Below are 25,317 nucleotides of genomic sequence, written 5' to 3'. Positions count from 1 at the left end.
TATAAATTAATTACTAAGCCTTAATAGTTTAATTTTTTTTTTTAATTTTGATGAATTACATATTTATTCTAGAAAACTTTCATTTAGGCGATGGTTTAAATATGCAAATCTACCGGTTGATTCAAAACGACTTCACAACTTTAAAAGCATATAAAAATTTATTTAGATAACTTACAGATTCGGTTGACGTCTCATTTCATAGTAAAACATATCAACTTTTGACTTACGTAATTCATTATTACAGAATTCGGCCACCAGTGTCATCTGTCACCATTGTTGTTAAAAATGTATAATTTAGTAGTGCGAAACGTGCTCGCTGTGTGTTTTGGTTTCCCAATTTGCAGTCAGCAACTATAGTTCAGCGTAATTGCCTCCTAGTAGGCATACAATTTACTCTTGGCATCAAACCTTCGTTGTGACAGATTGTTCTGTTAAACATAGAAAATCACCGAGACGCCTACGCGTCCCTGAAACTACTGTGGAAAAAATCAAAGAAAGCTTTCTACGTAGTCCGTAGAAATCAACACGACGTGCGGTCACGTGAGACTGGCATTTCACAAAAGATTTCTTGGTGCGTATTTCGAAAACGATTGCACTTGAAGCCGTACAAACTAACCGTGGTTCAACACATTACAGATGACGACAAAGTTGCTTGCCTGCGGTTTTGCGCTGAAATGATGGGTAAAATTGCAGATAACGATACATGTTTGGTGATGTAATTTTTCAGACAACGATGTAATTTTTAGTGATAAGTCAATGTTTCACATCAAGCTATAAGGTGAACACCCACAACTGCCGAATATGGGGTAGCGAAAACCGTCATGAAACTCTGTAGCACGTTCGTGATAACCCTAAGGTCAATGGTTTTTGTACCCTAAGCAAAAAATTGTACAGCCCGATCTTCTTCCAGGAGGCAACCGTAAATGGTATCCTTTATCTGGATATGTTTCAAAATTTTCTACTTCCTCAGTTAGACGATGATGTTATTGCTATCAGAAACAAGGGGACCACTTCACTGCCACGTAGAAGTCCTAGTGTTTTACTTATGGGGTTTCATTAAATGTACCACCTTTGCCTGTTGATCTTGTTGAGCTAAGACTTTGAATTAACGCTGGAGCAGCAGAGGTAACTCCCGACATGCTGGCTACAGTCTAGAACAAAATCAGGTGGGATGTATGTCGCATTTTAAATGGAAGTGATTAAACCGCAGTGATTGTTAGGTGACAAACTTGACGTGTTTTTCTATGAAATGAAACCTTAACCGAATCTATAAATTTTTGCATGTTTTTAAAGTTGTGAAGTTTTTTTTGAATCAGCCAGTACTATGATGAAAACGAAAAGTTCGATGTTTTTAATAAATATAATTTAAAAACTAAATCAGGTGAAGGAATGCAACATAATAGAAACTGTACATTTTCTTACGCGTTTGTAATAATCTAGATGACATTTCTGTAACAGTTATAGATTACCCGATACAAGAAACACCATTTTAAGAAACATTTTATTATAAAAAATGAAGGTGACGTTTCATTTCAATTTTTTTCTTAACAAGACGAATGAGTTGTTAGCATTATAAACCCGCCGAAATGATGGTGTTCAGCTTTACCAATAACTCTTCACTCTATTCGCCACAAAGACTATGTAGTAAACATTAATCTCCCGACAGAAAAACAATTTTAACCGGTGTTACTTGTGCACTACGGATTTACGTTTATGAAGACCACATAAAATACGAAGAAAACAGTGTACGGCAACAAACTACCCTATCCATTTATGTAAAAAAATAACTGATTAAATACATTGTTGTTGATTAAGCAGAATAATGATGAAGTAAAATAAAAATAGAAAAAAAAAGTCTGGCTCATTCGAGAAAAGCTATTTTGCAGAAAAAAGTGTTAGGTTATCAATTTTTAAAAATAAACAAGTGTTTATTTGTAACGTAAAGTGTTAAGTTGTAGTGAATGATGACAAAATATTAAAAAAAGGCTTTTAAAAAGTGGTGTTACAAGAAAACGTTAAAAATAAATGATTAAGAAAATTCAAAATGGATGGGTGTCAAGAAACGCCCATCCATTTCACTAAAAGAACGGAAAACTACTTTTAGTGGCAAAACTTGTAAAAAGATTAATTGGGTCGGTTTTATAATTAGGACATCCAGAATTAACTAATATATTTATATAAAATATAGTAAGGATAATAACCTGAGGGAAGGATAAAGTTTATAATTTTTTTTTTTGTCTTCAGTCATTTGACTGGTTTGATGCAGCTCTCCAAGATTCCCTATCTAGTGCTAGTCGTTTCATTTCAGTATATCCTCTACATCCTACATCCCCAACAATTTGTTTTACATACTCCAAACGTGGCCTGCCTACACAATTTTTCTCTTCTACCTGTCCTTCCAATATTAAAGCGACTATTCCAGGATGCCTTAGTATGTGGCCTATAAGTCTGTCTCTTCTTTTAACTATATTTTTCCAAATGCTTCTTTCTTCATCTATTTGCCGCAATACCTCTTCATTTGTCACTTTATCCACCCATCTGATTTTTAACATTCTCCTATAGCACCACATTTCAAAAGCTTCTAATCTTTTCTTCTCAGATACTCCGATTGTCCAAGTTTCACTTCCATATAAAGCGACACTCCAAACATACACTTTCAAAAATCTTTTCCTGACATTTAAATTAATTTTTGATGTAAACAAATTATATTTCTTACTGAAGGCTCGTTTAGCTTGTGCTATTCGGCATTTTATATCGCTCCTGCTTCGTCCATCTTTAGTAATTTTACTTCCCAAATAACAAAATTCTTCTACCTCCATAATCTTTTCTCCTCCTATTTTCACATTCAGCGGTCCATCTTTGTTATTTCTACTACATTTCATTACTTTTGTTTTGTTCTTGTTTATTTTCATGCGATAGTTCTTGCGTAGGACTTCATCTATGCCGTTCATTGTTTCTTCTAAATCCTTTTTACTCTCGGCTAGAATTACTATATCATCAGCAAATCGTAGCATCTTTATCTTTTCACCTTGTACTGTTACTCCGAATCTAAATTGTTCTTTAACATCATTAACTGCTAGTTCCATGTAAAGATTAAAAAGTAACGGAGATAGGGAACATCCTTGTCGGACTCCCTTTCTTATTAGGGCTTCTTTCTTATGTTCTTCAATTGTTATTGTTGCTGTTTGGTTCCTGTACATGTTAGCAATTGTTCTTCTATCTCTGTATTTGAACCCTAATTTTTTTTAAAATGCTGAACATTTTATTTCAGTCTACGTTATCGAAAGCCTTTTCTAGGTCTATAAAAAAAGTTTATAATACACCAATAAAACAACTCAGGATGCAGGACATACAAATATTGTAAGATTAAAATGTTAACACAGAGCAGAAGAAATTAGCATTAAACCATTCAAATGACCCGATACTAAAATAAATCATTCCTGTAAATACAAACAAATCTAAGGCTGATTTAAACTAACCGATGATACTACCAAAGTTATATAAAGCCTAAACAGCATTTTAGAGGTATCTAGTATAATTCTGAGGAATTTGAATAGTGTCTTTTCCAAAAGAAGAAGCATAAAACACCTACTTACACTAACTATAGTAACCAGATAAAAATGGATCGTTGTACGATTAATGAACTAAAATCATATTCTGATTAATTAAGAGCATAAAAAAATTACGTTTATCAAAATAAAAACCAACAGGATAATTCTAAATAACATACCAACTACGTTCGTACTAAACTCTACGCTTTTCATTTTCATCTTCTGAGATCTTTCGCGATACCAACCATACATCTCTTTTTCGGTCTACACTGAAATCTTTCAGTTTATCATTCGTTTACGATCTATTTTCTGCAAATGAATCTATTTTCTAAAATCCTTATTTTCCTAATCTCGATCAATATTCTTTAATTACCATAAAACTAACTAATTCTGCATTTTAAATAAGTATATCCCATTTTCTTTCGTTGGTATAAATTTTCATTCATACTCTCTTTTGCTCACTTCTCAAGAGATTTTCATACTTCGAAATATCTCTAAGTAACACATTAACAGTCGTTCTAAAATAATGTATGAAACTGAAATAATATTTTTTGATTAATTATGTATCTTACACTGTTATAGGCGATTTGACATAAAAAAATAATCATGCACTCAAAATTTCATAGATATTTCTAAGTGTCCTATACTAACCCACCGGGTTGGTCTAGTCGTAAACGCGTCTTCGCAAATCAGCTGATTTTGAAGTCGCGAGTTCCAACCTTCAAATCCTAGTAAAGGCAGTTACTTTTATACGAATTTGAATAGTAGATCGTGGCTACCGGTGTTTTTTGGTGGTTGGGTTTCAATTAACCACACATCTCAGGAATGGTCGATTTGCTACTATACAAGACTACAGTTCACTTACACTCGTACATATCATCCTCTGAAGTAATACCTGACGGTGATTCCCGGAGGCTAAACAGGAAAAAAATGTCCTGTACTAGAAGTATACTTTCTTTCCGTTTGAAATCATTTCCCTTTTGACCACATAAAACTGAAAATATTGTTACCTAATAGCATTCTAGTCTTATGAAAATGTCGTTGACATTCAACCTCACAAGTGGTATCTTCACTTTGTTCACTTCAGGGACTTTGTTTATAATGAACTTCATTATTCTGAAAGAAAGCAACCTTGACTACAGACTCTAGTACATCATCAGAGTTCTTACATGCATTAGAGTCGTAATAAAGACCGGGACAAATAGGATAAAGCAAGCAATTAGCGTACCCTTTTTTAAGGTGAAACAATCTCAATTCACAGTAGTGACCCTACATAAAAATATTTAAATATTAAATCCGACAAATTCTGTTTCATAACGCCAAACATTTTATAGATTTTTAGACCAATTCTAAACTCTACAGATTTTAAACTCTTAAGAATAATTTACGTAAATTATAAATCTGTAACTATATGCGTATTTTGATTATTAAATAGTAATCATTAGTAGTTTAAAGAAATAGTAAAAAGAAACACGAATAGGAATATTTATTATATTTAGAAAAAATCTAAAACTGAAAATTAAAAAAAAAATAATCTAATTTTACTGGAGAACTGCAAGATGGACTAAAATTGTAGATAAAAAGAATCACAAAAATATGAGAGGGGAGCCAGTCGAGGCTCCCCTCTGGATCCTCGCCAAGCCCGCTTCGCTTGCCATTCTCCTCTAGCTAGGACCCCCACAGTATTCATTAACCTCATGATTGTGAAAATAACACATGATAAACACGTGATAAAACAATTAAAGTATTCAGGATTTATAAAAACCTGAAAAAGAAACTAAATTACAAAAGATAGAATAGTAGTAATTATGGTAACTAAAGTACACAGAACTTTGACGAGGAAAACTTCATAACTTATTTCTGTTGTGGTGGCGGAAATTAATTTTATATGTAATACGCTAAACCGCTCATCGATACTGTCCCCGGGCTACCATTCTGTCTGTTGGGTTTTAATTAACGCACATTATGGCCGTAGTGTTAAACATTTAAATTAGATTCAAATTTTGGGTGGATGTCTGCGGTCGGAAATAAATAAAACAATTACTGATTATTACAAACAATTATTAATACTATTAAATAAATGCAGTTTAAGTTGCAGTAATTATACTCATCTGAATAGAATTTAACCGCAAACAGGAATTACACTTCAATGCACTACTTAATCATTTAAGTATTGCTTATGAAAGAAAAAAATATAATAATAATTTGTAATAGAAAGATGTGGTCTTATTTCAAAAGCAGACAGATTTCCTAAATTATTATAATGATAAAAAAGTGTTACTTATAGTAATTGCTGTGGAGGCCAAAACAAGGCGATATCCTACAAAGTTTTATCGAACAGATCCTTGTCGACGTTACGTTGGCGCTTATAAATTCGCATAAATAGGAGTCTAGCGAAGATCTTGATGTACCAAATTCCTTGCGATTCCTTCTTTTCAACAAAAATGTTCCAATCAATTATAACAGCACATCCTACAAATTCTTCGCTACTAACTTAAAACTGGTATATGCGTACAGGAAATAAAGAACAACCTCCAATTTCAGTTTGATGGATTGCAGCTAAATACCGTTTCTTAAACGAGCAGAAATCCGATAACTCGTCTTTGCACAATGATATTCCTTGTCGCTGAACGAGAGACATTTCAGTCTCTTTACGGGTAATACCTATAAGATTAACTAAAATCCCTTAAGCTCGTAAAAAACAAACAATGTTGTTTATGTGGTAGCTTATGAATTAAGTTAATCAGCCCAATAAAATGGCAGATGAAGTAATCAGTAATGACAAGCACAGTAAACCCACTCAGCACACGATTGAAATAAATGACTGCACGGACTATAACACACTACCAGCGATGTAACTATAATAAGATGAGTCAGGCTGAAGTATAATTACTATAATGAGAGATAAGATAAATATCGGCAATTAAGTATTGTATATTATTACTCCGTAAATAATTTACATAAATAAATTATAATTTAAAAAATGAAAATTAAGGAATGTTACGCATTAGAAATAAGGCTCGCAAGATGAAATGATGAAAAGAAAGGGCAACGCATATACGAAATTATGGTGACAAACAGAATTAATAATAACAAATGTAAACATGCAAATTACGATAAAAAACCTTTCATTACATTCACCATTTAAAAGAGAAAATTAAATGGACATATATAAGTTACATTAGTAAATGAAATGCAAAGCAGTATAGTGAATTCATATGGTTAACGTGAAGCTTCATATTAAATGAAACATGCACGTTAAAATAAATACGCGTAACTGTTTATAATAAAAACTAATTTAATTCATTAGATCAATTAAACAAAATTATAGGAATTTCGACATACGTTACTTCATAAAATAAAAGTTTGTCTTTTTTATTATTATTTTTTTTTAATGTACACCTATAAATACATTTACACTGAATTAATAAATTATGAGACAAATTCGCAAAATTTTTCACACGGAAATAAATGTGAGAAATTTAAAAAAGGGTAAAACATATGAAAAAAAAAAACACTGATAACAAAAAAATTTTCCTTTCCAATTATGTAAAGAATTTTTAGAAAAAAAAATTAACAAGAATGAGTTGAAGCAATACTACAATACTCTGTACCAGATAAGGTTGAAATGAATCAAAACAATAATGATGATGAAAATTAGTCTGCAGGAATTCGACTACTCTTTGTATTTTTTTTTTTGTTAACCTCCGGGTCCACGGTTAAGTATTGCTTCAGAGGATGAGATGAATGATTTGTAGCGTGTGTGAAAATGCCATGCCTGACCAGGATTCGAACCCGGGACCTCCGGATGAAAGGCCGAAACTATTTATTAGTGATCTCACACTTCACGCATACCACATGTTATGTTTTTAACAGTTGCTCTTTATTGTATGTGAGTAAAATATCTAGGTATAAATGATTACGATAATTTTAATGGTGTTAGCGTATAATTAAACAAAAAAAAATTGAAAAATTTGATGTGGACAACACATGACTTCCTTGTACGCCGATTAAATAACATTTACACATTTTTGTATTAAATGAAAAATATAAAATTTTATTTCATTAAAAACTTTTGATATTTTTTCATTTTTTTTTGTTATTGAATTATTATTCATCGTAAAGATTTTTTGCAATGTGAAGTTATAATTATTAATAAATCAATATATTTAACAAAAAAAAAGATGAAGAATTCTGATTCGAACCTTCCCCTAAGATCCAAATATTTCATTAATTAAGATTTTATTTGGTTATAACTCTGGAACCAATGAAAATACCACTTATGATAGATATATCGTTGAAAATCTCTCAATGGGGCTTATTACTGCAGTTAGGAAAAATTACAAAATCCAAAGCTGTTCGACTTTTGGCTTTTTTGGACACTTTTGGTTCAGTCGATTGCAATTAAAAGGGGAAGTGCAGAACTAGATGTTACAAGAGTCCTAAATCAAAAATTTCAACCTTCTACAACTAATCGTTTTTGAGTTATGTGAGATACATACGTAAGCATATATGTACGCATATATGCTTACGTATGTATGTATGCTTACGTATGTATGTATGTCGGCGTGACTAGACGTCACGCCGAAACTAGTCAAAATGGATTCAAGGATGGTCAAAATGGATATTTCCGTTGAAATCTGGAAACCGAAATTTTTCATGATCACAATACTTTCTTTACTTCATACAAGGAAGTTGATTAAATTTTAGTTGTATTAAACTTTGGAATACAAACTCCAAATTTTCTGCTTATATCATATGAAAATCGGTAATCTTTTTTTTTAGGGAGATTTATTTTTTTAATAATGTGTATATTTAATAAATGTCTCTTTTAGTACTAACATTTTTTTTTTTAAATTGAAAAACTAATTTTTGTTAGGAAAGAAAGCAACAAATAAACATTTTGATATATCATACACACCCATGGACCACATATGTTAGACGCATATCATACCCATATCATCGTCATTCATCCTGTGAAATAATACCTTACGGTGGTTCTGGAAGCTAATCAGAAAAAGAAAAGAAAAGACGCGTACCCAGGTTTAAGAATTGAAAAAATAAGTAAAATATTGTTATTTTTTTGCATTTTATTAACAAAATCACCATAGAAAATTGAACGTATAACAGTATTTGTTGTTTGCTTAATGTCAGTAAATCAGTCAATCTGTAAGTACTCAATTAAAAACATAGATACTAGGTAGATACTACTACTAGATAGTAGGTATGTACCTTAATGACATCAGTGATCGAGTTTCTGTCATCCGTAGAATTGCACTTATCTTCGTAATCGCTAAACCACAAACACTCTTCCTCAGTTCCATTAAGAACGATTGAATTACCACATTTCTTGAACGGTTTTTTAATCAAATTGTTCGGTATTTCTGATCAAGCCGCAACAGTACAAATCTGTAACAAAAACGGTTTAAAAATGATAGTCTCACGAGTCGTGTTGGCCATCCAGTTTGTGCAGGATTTACGAAGTTAGGTTTTAAACGTAGGTAGGTTTATGCAGATATCCACAAGTTGAAAAATAGATGTTATTCTACCAGGACTAAAAAACTGATAACACTTTACAACAATAAGTCTTCAATAAAATTGCAGGTTACGAGTTTTTCGTAATAAAGCGCCTAGTAGACTATTCCAGACGTATTAATTTAATTCGATATTAATTTATTATTGATCCATCCACAATTCAATTGTTGATGGCATTCCAAAAGTCAGCAGTGTACGGTCCGCTTTTCTAATTTGATCTGGAGAATACTTGTTCATTTTTCATAAGTTTATTATATATCTTTGTAACATTGTTAGTTTATCTTCATATGCTTCGGGTAGCCGCAGCGCTATTGTCGTTCTTCTTTGAATAAAAAAAAAATATGTCGGCAAATAGTCGTATCCAGTTAAGACTAACTTTAAATTCATCGACGATTTCCAGGGCTTTCATATGACACATTTCTGTTGAAATCGCATATAGAAACTGGTGTACATTCCATAAATGCGCTGCTAGTCTGTCTTCTGTCTTCGGATATTTCGGGTTTTATTTATTTGTCTCTTAAGGTTGCAGGATTCTGCTATATCAAATTTTCTGTCTGTATGATTTCTTTGCTACTTTGCGTAAGCAATAACGCATTATAACAAAGCAACGTTACTTTCTGCAACAGTGAATGTATTGCATTTTTTTACTTCCTTGTAAGAAGTAAAGAAAATATTGTGATTACAAAAAATTTCGGTTTTCAGATTTCAACGAAAATATCCATTTTGATCATCCCTGAATCCATTTTGACTAGTTTCGGTGTGACGTCTGTACCTATGTATCTCGCATAACTCAAAAACGATTAGCCGTAGGATGTTGAAATTTTGGATTTAGGACTGTCGTAACATCTAGTTGTGCACCTCCTCTTTTGATTGCAATCGACTGGAGCAAAAGTATCCAAAAAAGCCCAATTCGAGATAGAGATTTCGCCTATAATTCCTCGAAAGATAATATTTTTTTAATCATAATGTATCAATGTATGACGTGTTTATTATTAGTTCAATTCAAATCCCGGTCAATTAAATTGTTTTGAAATTAAGAATTATTACTGAATGACTCAGACTTCCTCAAAGATAAATATTTGCTCTATCCTAAAATTATTTGGGTTATGTAAAACTATTTCCCTTAATTTATCTCCAATAAACAAATTTTAAACGTTAAGTAATTTACGTTCGAACCTAGGATATACTTACCACAGTGTAAATTTATATATAAAATGTACAATTTTTGAAAAAAAAAATTGATCCAATTAGTTTTCAGGTATCAGTGTTGGCGATCTTATTTTTTCTCAATATGGAATTTTAAAGTAATACTACATTTTATAAAGTATTTTTGAATTTTTTTCATTCACAACAGTAGAAAAGTAACAGCATGCTTACTTATGCATATCGTATATCGAAACTAAAGAATAAAAAAAAATAATAATAATAAAATCGAAATAGATTTTTTTTATCTTTGAAAGATGCTGAAAAGGTTTTTAAATAAATGTGAAAATGGTGGTAAATACGATTACTGTTGCGTATGGTACATTTACATTTCTTTATGCTAATGTTTACTAATCTCAGCTTAAACAAAAAAGTAGAAAAAATAAAACAAAAAATGGCCAATTAGCGTGTATTAAGTTTCTTTCCCTGTTTTGTTATGCGGTTACACGTAGAGATATGTGAAAAAAATGTTATATTCCATACAATGTTTCTGTGCGAACGCAATCATATAATCATGTATAATTAATTTTATTATTTTTAATTTCAACTAATATTAATTATATTAAATTTATTTATTTATTTTTTTATCTCATTATTTTATACAACTATTTTTAAAAATCAAATTTGACTAATTAAAATTTTTTTTTAAATTTATATCTCTTAAAAGATGTAAATATATTTTAGTTTAACGTTTTACAATCATACTTTTTTCTTTTTCTGTTTAGTCTCCAGAACCATCATCAGGGGATTGATAATATAATTAATGTATGATATATTATATAATATTATAATAATAGTTTTAATATTTGCTTAACATTTTTTTTATGGGCAATATCTTTGAAAGTAAGCCGTATTTATTTATTAATGTTGTGGTTTTTTTTATTAAACTTGTCGATTCTCTTAAATTCGAATAAAATTATAAGCCTATACTTAGTTTGGTTAAACATTTTCAAAGAACCTTACTTAAAAATACAAAAAAATTAAATCAAGTTTTTATAATGGGAATAAAAATATTTATAAACCGAACTCAGTCAAAACGAGTATTACAAAAAGTGCCGTTCACATGCTTCAGGTTTTCGGAAGCATTTCAATAAATTTAAATGAAACCGATTAAGCGCGTGACTGACAAACAGTCTTCTTCCACAAAATATGGAAGGAAGTCTGACAGTAAAGATTTAAAATGTTTGCACAAGAATTCGGCGTGACTTCACTTTTTTGTTCGGAACAAGTTTATCAGAATATCAAACGGATTTTTAAAAATATCTCTGCCGCATATTTATTCAGTAAATATTTCCTTAAGATTTACTTTTTAATGTTTTATATACGCATTTAAAGAGAAAATTATAAAATAATTTAATGCAATTTATATTAAATTCTGATGAATAGTCGAATTAATAAACCTAGAAATTGATTTCGATAAAACATACATCGTTGCCTTTTTGTAAAGCTTACATGTTTATTTAAAATTATATCACATTAATGGTATAATTTTTTTATAAGGTACAAATGAAAAAAAAAAATAAAAAAAAATATATATATAGAAATTTCGACTTAATTTTTCATATCTAATTACTAAAGTGGTTTCATTATAGTTATCTACAGAACGTAGATATTTCATTTTTGTCCTTTTCGTTTTGTATTATTATTAATGATAAAAATGGTATATATATATATATATATATATATATATATATATATATATATATACACAAAAATGTATGTTCAAACTAAAAAAAATAAATTGTTAATTTTTAACAGAAAATTCGTGTTAATAAAAGTAGGCTACATTTATTTATACTCTGTAATATCAATATATTTATATCCCTATCCGCTAGCATTTTAACGGGAAAAAATTCACACTCAAAATAATAAATAACTATAATATAATAAGCATTCATTATTAAATGAAATAAACACGTTTAAAACCAAAATTATTTTCAAAACACAAAAAGCTATTATGCACGATTTATTATTTTGTAAACGGAATTAATTTTGAAATCCCCTAGAATCATTTAATTTACGAGAAAAAAATTCAGAAAAACTTCATGTAATTTATATTAAATGTAAAAATAATACATTCCTTTCGATATTTACTTACGACTAATTTTTATAAACAATAATCCCATTAGTGTAAGAATAATTAATTTGTTTTTCCTATGAGAGATCTGTTGTCTTAAAGAAAAATACTGATAAACACATCAATTTTAATTTTATAAGATCGCACACGACAAAATTAATTACAAAATCTATAAGTGCGGTAAAAAATTACAAATAGGGCATATAAACATTTATTGAGGGTGCTTTTAACTTTATAAATGCATTTCACATAGTAAATAAAATAACTTCTCATTGAATTTATGCTCCTAATATTCTTTGATATTGGATTAACCTGATTTTTGCGTCTGGGAATGGATGAAAAATATTGTATACCGAACAAAAATACGTTCTCGTGAGAAATTAATTGTCCGCATTGTGGATGCAGCTGAGCAACTTAAGGACAGTACTGAAGAACTAAAAAGAGCAAAAAACGTAGGACAGAAGCGTACAAAGAAATTTGTTGAAAATGGCGGGCTCATTTTTTAACATTAATTATAAACTGGTACGTATAATGCACTTTAGTTTAGTATATTGTTTCTAAATAAAATACGAAATTTTCTAACTTTTATTTGTTTTATTCAATTTATCTTACACCGTTTTGTTCAGAATTAAGTTCTCTACAAGTTTTATTTAAAAGTATTATGTGTTTATTAACAGATTTATTGTATGTTAAACATAAAAACATGGATTTTACCCCAATTTATTGGTTTTCACCCCAGATTTCTCAAAACCTACTGCAGATACGGTTCTGGGACCTATTTTATTAGATTTTCAGGTCAAAAACAATAAGAAATTACTAATTCTACCCCTTTAATAAACGTCCTAAAAATTCCAGTACGACCTCATTTCACCGGGATAGTTGAAATCCGACCGAAATCTTTCACCGTAACTCGCAAGCGAAGCATTTTAGGACGTATGTTTGTTTATATGGACTTTTTAAACTATTTTCACGAGTAGAATAGGTTATGAAAGTCCCGGGAGAACTTCGAGATTCACTCTGTACATACTGTATAAATTTATAAAATATTAATTCTTATGCTCTTTCGATCTAATATGTAAGGATATTGATAAAGTAAAATGAGAGATATCATTAGTTCAGTATATTTAAATAAATTTTCATTCGTAATTATTTAAAGAATTTTATGGGTAACAAGTGCAGACAACATTTATAGAAACATATTTTCGTTTAACAATGTCTAAATTACCATCAACGATTTGTACGGTACAAAAAAAAAAGAAAAGAAATTGGTAAATATGTTACTGAAATTAATCGAAATATTCATAACTTAAAATTTAACACCTTCCGGGTGCTGAATATTATTTTCCCTAAAAATCATTTTTTTTTTTAAATTATAATAAACTTAGTCTTAAGAAAAATTTTTCCTGCTTTTAAAAACGTATTCACTTTATATCTTATTTATTACCCATTATTTTAAATAAAAAATTTGGCCAATTTTTTTCAATATATAAAATTTACTTAACAGATAACTCAATTGTTAGGGTTATTGTAAAGGAAAACCTGATAAAGGAGAATTGTAAAGGAGAACCTATAAAGGAAAAAGCTAATCAAAAAAGACATCCTAGATGTCTTCTGCTTCGGTCAGTTATGTCACCGTCTCGGGTTGTATGAACCTATCCGGTAGTTTGACGATAAGCCTAACAATTGAGTTATCTATTATGTAAAGCTGGATTATTTCCTAATTCCTCATACTATCTTGTACTAAAAGCTAAAAATTCTAACCATCCTGAAAACGCTTCATTTAGAAAAAATCCCTTTCGGCACGCCGGAAGGCGGAGGTAGATCTCACTGGTGCTAAGTAGGGAATACAAAAGATTTCCACTTTTAAATTAAGAAAATATTAAATTTATTCAATACAACTGTTGCATGTGAAACAAGTTTGACATGTTTAGCATACGAGAAGCCCCATATTCTTACAATTCCAGCAACATTTTAGTTATCCCTTGCCGTAAGGGTTGGTCATATCAAAAATTATTTCAGACAAAGTTTTAGGTAATGTTTAGAGGACTAACAACCACTTTAAATCGATTCGATACTGCGCCTATTAAGGGAGATATGATTTTTTTGTCTTCAAACCCCCATTTTTTCCACTCCACGGGCAAGTGATTGGAGATATCGAAAAAATTACTTAGATAAGTTTTAGGCCCTTATTCCAAAGAATAGTAGGAACTTTAAACGAATTCGATATTTTACTTAGTAAGAAAAACTAAGCTATATTATTTTTTTTTTAAAAAGCCCCTTCCATTTCCACTCCGTAGTCCGATTTTGTTCATTAACGAACACGACTGAGATTTTGGGTCGTTATATTTTATGTATCAATTTGAATTTGAAAGTGATTGGCACAAAATTAAGGCAGTTATGGTCTCCACAAGAAAGTGAAATATATATATACATATAAATGTATATATAAACTTTTGAACTGACGGTGGTTTTGGAATCTGGGGATGTGAAACGCGATGATATGTCTAAATTTTCCGGAAATCGAATCATGGTACCCATTACCATACCCATTACCAATGGCTTTCTTATGAAATCTACCTAAAAATAATTATTAAATTCTCTAGTCTATAGACTGGAACTTATTTTTGAATTTTCTTTTCCTGGGCGCACAACGAAGTGTCATCATCAGCGCCCGGACACACGATATTTATTCAGCTAATAAATAAATATTAAAATTATATTATATAAAATTATAGTATTAAATATTAAAAATTAACGACTAAAAGTTAAATTCAAAACCCAGTAATATAAAAACACAGCATACATGAAAAACCGCCTATGACATATACTAAAAGCGAAATAAAACCATAATGAAATATTATATTAATAATCTAGATTAAAACAATAAAATTACAATCTGCCATACGCCAATGGCATAAATAGCTGAAACATACTACAGTAAAAATCAAATATTTGAATATAAACGAACGACCCTAAGAAATCGTAAACCATTCAATAACATCGTCTCATTGTTTTCTAAGATATTAAGGAAGTTAGTCCCTAGTTTAAACTTCCGACGTAATATCACATAACAGACACAATTCACAAGGATGCGGTGTACAGGTAATCGAGAGTCGCAGCGAACACAAACGGGTGAATCGGTCTGCTGTAACACGAGATATCCATGAGTGAGCCTAGTATTCCCTATTCGCAAACGACAAATAATAACCTCCTCTCAACGGTTATTTCTGCATGAGCAGCTCCACGTTGATACAGCATTCTTAACAGGATGATTGTTGATGATAGCATTCCATTCACTTTGTCACTCATCACGGACCACCCTCTTCAGAAAATAGACAAGACCATTAAAAACAACACGATTATTGAAAGGAGGCCGGAAACAAGCCTCTTTTGGCGCACTATTAGCGCGGTTCTATTTTTGAAAAATGAGCTAAATCCTACCCTTATTAGATTTGAAAAATTCTTTCATTCTGATTACGATTATGTACAGTAAGATAAAAGTAACGTCGATAAATACAAACGTTAAGAAATAAAATCTCTAGATCTATTCAAATAGATATAAAATCTAATTTCTAAGCATGGGTACGATGTTTTTCATTTTTCATTTTTTTAAAAGAATTTTCCGTAGAATTGTTCCCAATTGGATTTTTTAACCTAATAAAACAGGCACGATAAGAATTTTCTTTAAATTCAATCATCAAAATATAATACCTTCTCAATGTTTCTTCATCCTTGTTATCACACTATCTAAAAAAAAAAAAAAATTAAAAGAATTAGCCCTCAAATGCAAATAATACACTACATTTCAGAATGTTCAGAATGTAGAATGTTATTACTTTTCTTAAATACAGCCTACAGCAAAATAGATGCTGACAAATTTCCATACAGTTAATTTACTTTACTCTCGGCAATTATTTAGTAACGTATATATCCTAGTTTAAAACCGTATTATATGCTTTATATTTACCTTGGTATTGTTACAAGTTCGTAAAACTTGAGTACATGTCTTCTTTTAGTTTTGATGAACAACGAAGAAAATATATCTTACTATAATACTGACATGTATTCAATTATGCATCGCATATATGAATTTAATAGATGGTTATTTAACGACTTACAAATCTATGTAAATGAGATTTTCCTTTATTTATGTTCACTTTTTAAACAAAAATTGTTATATAATTGGTCACGTACGACTTGCTGGTGCGACATCGGCATATATAAAATACGTCTCGCTAATGTTCAACGACAATAATAATAGCAGAAATTTTTTCGCATTCCATTGTTTTCATCATCACAGTGCCGCTTTTTAATTAGCATATTCGTTATTTAAAGTTTATTACTAATCAGATTTTACTTAATTTATTTTTACGACTTTTTTTTTATAGGTGGGATTTAATTTGAATTTTATAGCGAGATACCAAGCCTGACGTCACATGAGAAGTTACTAGTCACTCGTTAATTATTGGAGTTTTTAAAATAATTTTTTTTTGTTTAGTTAAAAAAAACCCGGGTTAGTTATTTAAATTTTTCTTCGTTTTTCATTTTATTAAAAAACAAAATTATTGAAGATTTCAATGAAAATTGTTTTATGAATGAGAAAATGCAATAAACAAGTAACATTTATCTATATTGTTTCAATAATTTTAATGACACGTGAATCTTACGATTTCAAAATGGATATTATATCTATACAGCTTTTTTCATACAATTTACTTTTATCTAACTTCTTTCTTTCTTTTCCTGTTTAGCCTCCGGTAACTACCGTTTAGATAATTCTTCAGAGGATGAATGAGGATGATATGTATGAGTGTAAATGAAGTGTAATCTTGTACATTCTTAGTTCGACCATTCCTGAGATGTGTGGTTAATTGAAACCCAACCACCAAAGAACACCGGTATCCACGATCTAGTATTCAAATCCGTGTAAAAATAACTGGCTTTACTAGGACTTGAACGCTGGAACTCTCGACTTCCAAATCAGCTGATTTGGGAAGACGCGTTCACCACTAGACCAACCCGGTGGGTTACTTTTATCTAACTGGAAATACAAAAATATTCATTTACAAAATTATTAGCTGTAATTAAAAGATGAAAATCTATAAGATTTTTAGAAAATATTTTCATATATGTTAATCTAGTATTTGATACGCGTCGGCTACCTTGGCGCGAATGGTAGAATCTCGGCCTTTCATCCGGAGGTCCCGGGTTCGAATCCGGGTCAGGCATGGCATAGTCACTCGCTACAAAAATTGTCATTCATCTCATCCTCTGAAGTAATACCAAACGGTTTTCTCAGAGGTTAAAAAAAAAGTATTTGATATGCATTTCACTCTAACCGATAGTCGTGACTTTGAAGTTTGGTACTGAAATAATATCTTCGTTTAATTTTTTAATTCAGAAATGAAGAAATTGTCTGTAACAATGAAGAAATTTTTTGTAAAATAATCTCAGTAATTTAAGTGATAAATGAATATTATGATTCCAAGATAAACAGGTTTGTTATCATTCAACTATTTGGTTAGATCAATCTGCCTTATTCCAGATGGAACAATAAGACATTTTTAAAAATGGTGATGTGATAAAATCACAAACTAAAAATATTTTAGAATAATGTAAATCTAGAATTAAATTATGAGTATAATGCAATTGGCAACCTTAAGTTCGGGATTAGATACCTAAAATTTCCTTAAATATAAATATATTTTTATTTAGAAATAATGTTTAAGGTAGCATTATTTTTTTTCTTTCCTGGCGTCATACCTATGCTGCAATAAGGAAAGTATGGTAATCAGTCAAAAAATTGGGTATGGGTTTTTTTATTTCTTGACTTTTTATGATCCATGGACCCCAAAAAACAAGAGAAAATTGTAGCTAATATTCGTACGTATATATATATGTATGTACGTGTGTTGGCGTGTTTAAATTTTAATAAATTTCTACTGGATAAACCAATTTTTATGAAATTTGCAACAGAGACCCGTATATACGGGACAATTTATAAGTAAAGGTTTGAATGGGGTATGGTATGTAAAAGTTTAGGGTCAATATCTCCCAAGGAATGGGATAGATAAATTCTTTGGAATCAATTTTTTCAGAATTTTGCAAACAACCTCAATTTATATTAAACTCAGTACGTGAGTACATGCTTATTTTACCATTTAACAAAAAGATTTGCCCCCAAAATACTCTCACTTCTCCAAAATCTTTTTATTTATTGCTAATTTTTTAACCAAATTTTTTTTGTCTTTCTAAGCATATTGGAAGTAGTAGTAGTGTAAGTGACAAAAAAATAAATACATTGGAAACAATAAAGGGAAAAGGGAAGCTGATCAAAGTTTAAAAATATCAAGTTTAAATAAAATATAATCATTTTGAAAATAGTTTATAAATAGTGAGAAATTTTAAAACGTTTTTGGTTTATTTAAACTTTTAATAATATTACAATAAAATTTCATCATAATTTACCACCGCCCTTAAAAAAGAAATCTTAGGTAACTTTTTATCAGTTGTACAATTTTTCAGTGGAATTTTTTTTAGTTCTTGCATTTAAACGTAGACAAATCAAAAAACTTTCTTTGGAGGTGGAGGAGCAGAAAAAAGTAAATCAAAATATGGATATTTCACATTTTTTAAACTTTTTTCTTCTATCATTATTTTTCCACTGAATAACGAAACAATGCCAGAAAAGTAATACAGCTTTGTTGTCAGCTTTTTTATAACAATTTATAGAAAGAAACAAACTTTTTTTCTATATTCACTATATCCGGTTTTTATCTCTATTCAGTTACTTGAATTTACTTACTTTCTTGGTTTTTTTAATTTAATTCAGATATAAAATTTTCATGACAATTTTACTTCTTTATTTACGAAAAATGATAAAATATAAAATATATTTTTTTTCTAAATCGTTTCATTAATGTGATAAGTAATTAACATATTCAAAGGTTATAAAATAGCAATCCTATAACCACTTTGATAGATAATCTATCTTAAACCAATTGCAAACAAATCTATTTTTTGTATCCAATATGTAAAGAAAATGATGGGTGATGATAAAATTACGCATCTCAAGAAAATATTTTTCATCATATTTAAGTAATGTTAGGAAACGCATTTGAGCCAACCAGGCCGTGAAATCTGGATTAAAAGTCTGGATTTTATTTTTGTTCGTTTGACTTTTTATTCAAAAATTAAATATACAGAATGCATCGCTATCTTGGTTGACCAATTTATTATAAAACTGTAATGTAGAACACTATACTAAATTTGAAGCTTTAATTAATACCTTTAAATAGATTAAATTATTTAAAACCGTTATTAATTTATTTAGTAACAAATAATTAATATTACACATTTTATAAACGACAAAAAAATTTCAAACACTTTTATTTACATCATAACCAACCTATTTAATTTAAAAAAAAAGGAATTTCATGAATAGATTATGAACCAGAAATATCACCGATTCATGAGAATCACCACTTTAAAATTTAAAAATAGCTTGCATTTATATGTAATTTAGGGGATGTATTAGCATCTCAATTGAAAAACCCTTAGAGATTCAATTATACAAATCCAATGGGCAGAAAATACCCTGAGCAATTACCTTTTCTGTAGCAATGTGTTTTTTTTGTAAAATAAAATAGAATTAAGACCTTTTTTTTTTTTACAAGAAAATTTAATTCCTTTATTTCAAACGGTAATTTGATTCTTTACCTTGGATCGTTTCTAACTGCATTCCAGTAAACTTAATTGAACAAAGTTAGCCTATATATTTCAAGACTTATTTAAATTTTTCATTAATTTAAAAAATATGAAACGAATACGATTTTATTAATTTTGATATGAATGATATAAAGAATTTTAAATATTTTTCATTAATAACAGTTATAAAAAAAAATTAAAAAAAGCAACGAACATTTGCGAAGTTGATAAACATACCTTGATAAACATGTCCTGTTGTTCTATCGAGCTTTCCTTTAATGAAACCCGTAAAAATACAATCATAGTTATAAATAAAATATAGTTATAAAAAAAAAAAAATATATATATAGTTATATTATAACCTAAAATAGTATATTTTTGTTATTATTAACAGAATAATATTAACAAACATTGTACAATAAAATTAAATTAAAGAAAAATATATAAAAATAAACAAGGATTCAAGTTAATATATCTGTTTTGAATTCGATAAAAAGAAAAGCAGTAAGATAAAAATATGGTTATCGTTTGGTTTATCATATTTTAATTAATTCACAAAAAAAATTATACAAGCAACATTCATTGCAAAAGGGGTAAAAAAATGGAACATAAAATACTCGTACTAGGGTCGTTCGGAAAGTTCTCTTCATGGCACAAAGATGGAGAAACTACGATTAAATTACTATGCGGACATTCAGTTTGTTGTATGTGGCGACTGAGTAAAACGAAGACAAGTTTTGGCATTTTCTTAAAAATGAATAGAATTGAAGTTAGTGCTGTTATAATTGTTTTAAAAGGTTTAACGCCGACGAACATAAAAAAAAAAGTACTAGATTCTATTTTAAAGGATTCTTCCCCTTCGATTTCAACAGTAAAAAATAGGGCTCCTCAATTTAAATGTGGTCGTACATTCATTCAAGATGATGACGCTCCGGACGCCTAGAAACCACTACGACCGAATAGTTCCAAATACTTAATTCCTTAAGACGCATTTTTTGAAATCGGCGCCAAAACACATTATACACTTATGTGGTGCATGAATGGACCTATAGTTGGCGTATATAAAAAGACGTAATAATCGGAAACGGAAAATAAATCAAAGCACATACAATGTAAATATGAATTTGACCGGTATAATAACGGTATTGATTTTCATGAAGTATACATGTATAGTAATACAGAACAAATTTATATTATATCCACAAATTAATTTTTTAAAAGCAGGCGCCGATTTCAAAAAAGTGTCTAAGGAATTAATTAAATATTCCGACGAAATTATTTTTTAAATATTAGCGCATGTAGGTTCCATTTTTTAATTCCATAATAGAGGTTCCATTTTTTTAATTATTTCATAATTTTCTGTATCTCACTATACACAAGTCAAAATATAGTTCATCAGCAGGCCGACGTAAAATGCTGTTCGCATGAGAAACGTTAGGCTAAATGAAACTGAAGATAATAGAAAATCTCGACTGAAAAAAGATAGAGAAAACGCAGCAAGACGTGAAAAGATTGAAAGTCCATATTCGTTTCTAGCTACTAACGGATATGGAATTATAAAAAGACGTATGCTACCTTTAATTTTAAGTTGGGCTGTAACAGTGCACAAATTACAAGATACAACATTAAATAGAGCTGAAGTAGATTTGGGGAATAAGTATGTGTTATATGGAGACAAATTTACGTTGCTCAAGTCGAGTCAGAAGCTTAGATTATTTAGCTTTGAGTGTTTTAGATTCACGAAACGTACTGAATAGCCTACACGTTAAAAAAAAAAAAAAACAAAAAAAAAACATTTGTTTAACCTCCGGGAATCACCATCATATATTATTTTAGAGGATGAATGAGGATGATATATATGCATGAATGTAAGCGAACTGTAGTCTTATAAAGTCTCAGGTCGACCATTTCTGACATGTGTGGTTAATTGAAACCCAACTACCAAAAAAAGCGGTATCCGCGATCTAGTTCTCAAATCCGTATAAAAGTAAAACTTCCTTTACTAGGATTTGAATGTTGGAACTCTAGACTTTGAAATCAGCTGATTTGCAAAGACGCGTTCACCTGTAGACCAACCGGATGGGTTTAAAAAAAAACAGAACACTTGCTAAAATGAAAAGAGTGAGAAAACTTGCACAGGATTGAATAATGTGTGTGCTACACTTCGCACAAGGTGTCGTACGTTGTTTACTAATGACATTCAACGAGTATTATGAAAAAATTTAGTTGCCCAACATTGCGACTGACCGCAAAAAGCATGTAATTCGATGCACGTATATAAAATTATAAGATTCCCATTGCCCCTACCGATGCTGTTTATTATTTATACTGTATATTGGGTCTGAAATGTTTAAGACGAGATATATTGATCATTTTATTGACAGGTGCTGCATATATTATGGAGAAACTCACATTACATGCCCTATAAGGACCATATAACGTGACGTATAACGAAGCATACAGAATATCAGGAATCCCAGCTATTCGTCGGACGGCTAAAGACGTTTTTTTCCAATTTTTAGGGTCTAAAAAAGCTGTTGAAAGTGTAAGTTTTGTTTCATAATTACACACGCTCGCACCAGAAATTATCGTAAATTTAGGTTCAAGGTTATAAAGGAGAAATTTATTTCCTTATTGGTACTCGATATAAGGCTTCAGAGCTAACCTTCCAACAATAAAATAGACTGTACAAAGGAATATTTTATTTACAAAATACGGAAATCAAGGTAAAAGTGATCTTTATAAATAAACAAAATTTCAGCTGATTGTTGATTTTCTTTCTCATTTTATATTATCATTCATTTGATAAGTTTAATGTGTTGCCGATCAGCTATTCAAATAGTTTGTAAATAACGTAAAATTATTGAATTATTTTAAGTTACAAAATTAAACGTATTATTTAATAAAACTTTGTAACAAATACTAACACGTTATTTATCTAAAGTATTTTGTCATATTTATTATTATTTTTACTGTGGTAAAATTAACAGTCTACTATTATCAACAGACACTGATGCAAACTTGAAAATCAAAGTTAAATTACCCTATAGATGGATAATAAAGCAGTTTAAATGATATAATAATGTTGAATGTATTTAGATTAACATGACTTTTCGATTAGTTGGTAAAGAGAAAGCTAGGAAATACATAGCAAGCTTACCATTTGCAGATTGGATATTATAAACAGCCAGTGTAACTTATTTTAATTAGCCACATAAGCACAAATTAATGATTATATATATATATATATATATATATATATATATATATTCATACGTATAATGTATATAATTTATCGACATATTTATGTATCGGGATTAGAACGAACAATTTCACTACGCTTTTTTTTATTTAACTGTACAAAAGGTTTTAAACTGAATCTTAGTTTCATGTTATTAACCTCAATTTGACCAATTAAAATTTTAGTTGGATAAAAATGTTAGCAAAATATCGTAATGCGTGATATTTTTACTGTTTCTAATTAGAAAAATCCCTTTCAGCACGGCGGAAGACCGAAGTTAATTTCACAGATGCTAAGTAAGAGATAAAAAATATTTCCACCTTAAAGTTAAGAAAAACTTCAGATTTACTCAATACGACAATGGTTGCATGTGAAAAAAGTTTCACATGTTTAGCATACTACAAGACCCATCTTCTTGCAATTCCAGCAACATTTTGGTCATTCCTTGCCATAAAAGTTGGTCATATCAAAACCTGTTTTAAACAAAAGTTATAGGTAATGTTTAGAGGACTAACGACCACTTTAAACCGATTTGATACTGTGCCTATTTAATAGGAGGTATAATTTTTATTATCTTCGAAAAACCCAATTTTTTCAACCTTCTGGGCCAATGGTTGGTGGTATAAAAAAATTTATTTACAAAAGTTTTAGGCCCTTAATCCAAAGAATAGTAGGGATTTTAAACGAATCCAATATGTTACATAATAAGAAAGTTGTAGCGATTTTTTTTTTTTTTTTACGAAAAGCCCCCATGGCTCACACCCATGGTCAGATTTTTGCCGTTAACGAACTCCTGACCTACATTTTGGAACGAGATATTTTTAAGGAACAATTTCAAAGTGATTGGCGAATAATTACGGCAGTTGTCGTGTCTGCAAGAAAGTGAAATATATACATATAAACTTTTGAGCTGACAGTGGTTTTGGAGTCTGGTGGATGAGAAACGCGAAGATATGTCAAAATTTTCCGGAAGTCGAATCATGGTACCCATTACAACAGGTAGCTTTCTTATGAAATCTACCTAAAAGTCTAAAGCAATCAACTTCATGATAATCGTAATGTACATAGATCTACATAATAAAACACTGGGGATCAAATGTTTTACGTAGATTTATATTGTTTTCAAAACGTTAAGAGTCTCGTGGCATCTTGATCTTAAAACAAATTGCACCTTATCTATTCAACACTATGAATACAAGTGAGACGCCAATTTTCCTGATGTTCAATTACCCAGACTGATTACATCCGCAGTAGGCAATTTAAAAAATTTAATATACTATTTAAACTACTATCTAAATAAGGGTTTGCTTCAACAGGAATGAGTTTCTGGCGCGAGCGTGTGTAAATATGAAACAAAACTTCGAGTAAATTATTTTTTTCATTATATAATTATAAATTGTAATAATCCACCAGGATTTTCAGGTCTAAAAGATTGAAAAAAATTACAGTAACAATTATTCCTGCTACAAAAAAAAAAAACAGTTAATAATAAACATTATTTTACAAGCTGCAGATCACATTTGAACTTGTCTTAGTCCTTCTGAATAATAAAGATTTCATATTAGAGTTACTATATCAAATCAGGTTACCAAGCCTACCAAATATAGTTCATCTCGGTATTAAAAGTGAGACTTTTGCTCATTTTCCTTGTTGATTTTAGAGGAAAACATCAATACTCAGAGAAAATAATTCTGAATAATTCCTTTAATACCTCAGGCTTAAAAAATATTAATGAGAATTTACTTTATTTCTTTAAAATATTTTTATTTATCGTCTTATCAACAATTAAAGTCATTATCGATTCATAATATCTGTATGAATGACCGGTAAATATGTAATCTTGAACTAACTGAGACTGACCATTCCTGAGACGTGTGGTTAATTGAATCCAAACCATTAAAGAACACCGGAATCCACTGTCTATTATTCAAATCTGAATAAAAGCACATACCTCTATTAGGATAAATAAAATAATTATTGATTACCTCTATTATTATTATTAT

The 25,317-nt window shown here is 29.8% G+C and overlaps 2 protein-coding genes across 9 annotated transcripts in view; one reads left to right on the top strand and one right to left on the bottom strand.

Moving 5' to 3' along the window:
* Positions 1–25,317, bottom strand: part of LOC142324971 (COMM domain-containing protein 4) — a 454,946-nt gene that overhangs the window by 203,772 nt on the left and 225,857 nt on the right. For 5 of the 8 annotated variants that reach the window (XM_075366155.1, XM_075366151.1, XM_075366154.1 and 2 more), the window contains exon 3: positions 16,078–16,113. The exons of the other annotated variants lie outside the window; for them this stretch is intronic. The gene's annotated coding sequence lies outside the window, so the exon portion shown is untranslated. The remainder of the gene's footprint in view (positions 1–16,077; positions 16,114–25,317) is intronic. 8 annotated transcript variants of the gene reach the window in all.
* The window catches only part of LOC142324970 (uncharacterized), a 256,615-nt gene that overhangs the window by 29,200 nt on the left and 202,098 nt on the right, over positions 1–25,317 (top strand). The window lies entirely within an intron of this gene.

This window comes from Lycorma delicatula, chromosome 5, assembly GCF_047948215.1.
Source record: "Lycorma delicatula isolate Av1 chromosome 5, ASM4794821v1, whole genome shotgun sequence".
Taxonomy (NCBI): domain Eukaryota; kingdom Metazoa; phylum Arthropoda; class Insecta; order Hemiptera; family Fulgoridae; genus Lycorma; species Lycorma delicatula.
Note: the sequence above shows the minus strand (reverse complement) of the source record. Positions and strands in the feature narration are given on the sequence as shown.